This window comes from Jaculus jaculus, chromosome 12 (genome assembly GCF_020740685.1).
Source record: "Jaculus jaculus isolate mJacJac1 chromosome 12, mJacJac1.mat.Y.cur, whole genome shotgun sequence".
NCBI lineage: Eukaryota > Metazoa > Chordata > Mammalia > Rodentia > Dipodidae > Jaculus > Jaculus jaculus.
In genome coordinates, this window is record NC_059113.1 from 21,342,658 (window position 1) to 21,346,829 (window position 4,172).

The following is a 4,172-nucleotide window of genomic DNA, read 5'->3' on the forward strand; positions in this document are numbered from 1 at the left end:
GTGCTCACTTACAAAGCCTGCTAGCCCAGGGCTCAATTCTCCAGCACCCACACCAGGGGCAAGGTGCAAGGAATGGCACAAATGTCTGCATCCCATTTGCAGTGGCAAGAGACCCTGGCAAGCGCATACTCAAAAGTAAATTTAAAAAATTAAAAGCAAGCAAGCAAATACAAAAAAAATAATAAAAGAAAAAAGAGACACTTGGGAGGCAGAGGTAGAAGGGTTACCGTGAGTTCAAGGCCACCCTGAGACTACATAGTGAATTCCAGGTCAACCTGGGCCAGAGTGAGGCCCTACCATGATAAAACAAAAAAGAAAAGAAGAGAAAAGGAAAGGAAGAAAAGGAAAAAAGAGGAAGATGCCGGGCGTGGTGGCGCATGCCTTTAATCCCAGCACTCCGGAGGCAGAGATAGGAGGATTGCCATGAGTTTGAGGCCACCCTGAGACTCCATAGTGAATTCCAGGTCAGCCTGCCTGTGCTAGAGTGAGATCCTACCTCAAAAAATCAAAAAAAGGAAAAAAAGAAAGAAAGAAAAAAGAAAAAAGAGGAAGAAAAAGAAGAGAGAGAGAGAGAAGAAAAGACAAGGAAGGACAGAAGGTCATTAACAGGTAGAAGTTTGACCATAGGAATTGGAAAGAGAGTCAGCTCTGTTTCCATCATGATTCAAGAACAGAAAAAAAATAAATAAATAAATAAAGGAAAGCTGCAGCCCAGTGCCCAGCTTAGTAGTCCCTATTTGGGCAGAAGTATAGGAGGGCTATTGGAGAGGGAGTGTCTCCAAGGGTTCCTGGCTGCTTAAAGGTTGACAAGCAGAATCTAATAGTTCTAAAATGTACTCACTGCCTAAAAATTACTCACTAGAATTCAGCAGGCATCAGCTACCAACTCCACAGGGACCTGCCCCATTAAATACTATAGGGGTGGAGGATATTGGGGTTCTGGAAGAGGGGAGCAGGTGGCAAGAGCCTCCGTGCCCATGCTTTCTCAGCTGCTTTGGCTCTTCACACCCCCTCCATTTCTGATTCCCCAGCCTTCCCAAAGGGCTGTCTTGGAAAGCTCAGCCACCGGGTGGTGGTGGCCACTGAGGTTTGCTCCAGCCCAGATAGGGAAGGGGTTGCTATCTAATCTGGTCAGCAGCATGAACAATCCATCAGACCTCAGCATTTAGCATTTATCCAGGGTGGGGAAGGATGGCAGAACTGAAACTTTTGTGCCCCACCCTGGCCTAGGAGACAAGAAAGCTGAGCCATCTGTGGTCAATGAAACTCAAAATCACCATGTAAATTAAGCTTCCTGAGGCTGATAACATAATTCTACCCATTGTAAGGAAGAATAAGAATCCCTTTGGGCTGGAGGAATTGCTGCTCTTTATCAAATACACCAATCTAAAGACTTTGTAAGAATCCATCTTTTCATCCTTTACTCATGTTGCTCAAGACAACAGACTTAAATCCATCCACCCATTCTTTCACGCACTCATTCAGCAAACATTTGCAAAACTGTACTCTGCGCCAGACATTGTGCCTTGTACTGACAGGTTAAATTATTTGCCCAAGATGAGGACCATGCTGGAGACTGGGGCGGGACCCTAAATCAACTATTCCAATCCCATGACTGCTCCTTTCTCTCCCCCAAGACACACAAATCAGAGATGTGGGGAGTGGGAAGGGCTCCAGAGGTTATCTGGTCCAGCCTTCCATTCAATGCAAGAATCCCCTCCCCAGAAGGCTGGCTATCAGGCCTCTGCTTCTGCCTTCCACCAGCTCAGGGTGGGCTTGCTTCCCTTTGCTGCTCTAGACTAAGCCCCTTTCTGCCTCATGACTGCCAGATGCCCCGCTTGGCATTATATCAAGTGCAAAGACAGAGCTGACCAGGGCCCATCACCTCCTCTACCCCAGTAGGGCTATGGCTCTCTTAAGTCTTGTCACTAAGATGGAGATGCCAGGGTTGCTGGACCCTGCCTCTTGAAGCTTGAAAGCTCTAAGGGCCCTGGCCAGGCTGACCTTCCTTGGTTGTTCTTAAAAGATGTTTCCCGGGCTGGAGAGATGGCGTAGCGGTTAAGCGCTTGCCTGTGAAGCCTAAGGACCCCGGTTCGAGGCTCGGTTCCCCAGGTCCCACGTTAGCCAGATGCACAAGGGGGCGCACGCGTCTGGAGTTCGTTTGCAGAGGCTGGAAGCCCTGGCGCGCCCATTCTCTCTCTCTCCCTCTACCTGTCTTTCTCTCTGTGTCTGTCGCTCTCAAATAAATAAATAAATAAAAATTTTTAAAAAAAAAAGATGTTTCCCAACAGGTCAGAGAAAACCCTGGGCAAAAGCTGGCCCCTGTAAAAAAAAAAAAAACAGTATCCAGAGCCTGTATTCTAAATCCAGCACGGCAGAGTGACCTTGAAGAACGTCCTTTTTTTCTTAACTTGTCCTTTACTTTCTAACTCGTCCTACAAATAAGATGCAGGAATGTGCGTCTCCGTAGTTGAGTGTGCCACCCTTTTCAAAGATAAACTAGTTCCTCATAAATAATAAATAATGCATGCTCACTTCGGCAGCATATGTACTAAAACTGGAATGATACAGAGAAGATTAGCATGGCCCCTGAGCAAGTATGACATGCAAATTTGTGAAACGTTCCATATTTGTAACTCTACCTTTGAACTAAAGATTGTTACACATGGAAAAAAATAATAATAAATAATCTGAGGTTGCAAAAATCTATTTCTGGACAATAAGCTTACCACAAAGAACATTCTGGAAGCTTCTAAAAATATTATTTATTTGCAAGCAGAGAGATGGGAGAGAGACAGACAGAACGGGCACACCAGGGCTCCAGCCACTGCAAAGGAAAACTCCAGATGCATGTGCCACTTTGCACATCTGGCTTTACGTGGGTACTGACGAATTGAACCCAGGTTGATAGGCTTATCAGGCAAATGCCTCAACTGCTGAGCCTTCTCTCCAGCCCTTGAAAGCTTTTATGATACAAAGTGACACTAAGTGTACATTGTCCCTGATTACCATGGGTTTAGACACCAGTGTTAGAATAATGTGACTTAAGTCTCATGTGCCCTACTCATTGGCTCTAGCCCAGTCTGACCTGGGACTCACTCTGTAGCCCCAGACTAGCCTCGAACTCACCGTGATCCTTCTATTTCAGCTTCCTGAGTGCTGGGACTAACGGCATGTACCATCATGCTCAGCTCTTTGTTTCAATTTCTTTTTAAAAAATATTTTATTTATTTAGTTAGCTATGTGAGAGAGAGGCAGACAGAGAATGAAGCTGGGTATGGAGGCAGAGGTAGGAGGATCACTATGAGTACGAGGCCATCCTAGGACTATAGAATGAGTTCCAGGTCAGCCTGGGCTAGAGTAGGACCCTACCTGGAAAAAAAGGAGAGAGAAAGAGAGAGAGAGAGAAAGAGAGAGAGAGAGAGAGAGAGCACCAGGCATGGTGGTGCACACCTTTAATCTCAGCACTCTGGAGGCAAAGGTAGGAGGATTGCCATGAGTTTGAGGTTACCCTGAAACTATATAGTAAATTCCAGGTCAGCCTGGGTTAGCCCTACCTCCACAAAAACAAAAAAGAGAGAGAGAGAAAGAAATAATAGGCACTCCAGGCCCTCTAGCCACTGCAAACAAACTCTAGATGCATGTACCACCTTGTACATCTGGCATTTCATGAGTACAGAGAAGTGCCTTAACAGTGGACCCATCACTCCAGCCTCTTCAATTTCCTTCAATTTCTTTTTTTTTTTTTTTTTTTTTTGGCTTTTACAGGTAGAGTCTCACTCTAGCTCACTCTAGCCCAGGCTGACCTAGAATTTACTCAGTATTCTCAGGATGGCCTTGAACTCATGGCAATCCTTCTACCTCTGCATCCCAAGTTCTGGGATTAAAGGCGTGCGCCACCCATGCCCTGCTCAATTTCTTATGTTTTAAAGTCTTCATAAACCTTAGCCTGCAGAACAATCAGAATTTAGTTAATAAACTGCTACATTCATAACATGATCATTAAGTTATGTGTTTGGAAATATTTGATAGTACTGGGAAGTCTATAATTTAAAAAGCTATTTTGGGGATGTCTGTTTCTTAGACATGAGACTCCAACCCTGACCCTGCCTTATGCTAAGTATCTGCTGAACTGCCCACCCCTCTCCCAGCTCCTCCAACATGTTTCTAAA

At 45.3% G+C, this 4,172-nt stretch overlaps 1 non-coding gene across 1 annotated transcript; it reads left to right on the forward strand.

Moving 5' to 3' along the window:
* Nucleotides 1–2,527: 2,527 nt before the first annotated feature.
* LOC123453830 lies at nucleotides 2,528–2,634 on the forward strand. The gene has a single exon (XR_006633008.1). It is a non-coding gene; the product is annotated as a U6 spliceosomal RNA (small nuclear RNA).
* Nucleotides 2,635–4,172: the final 1,538 nt, after the last annotated feature.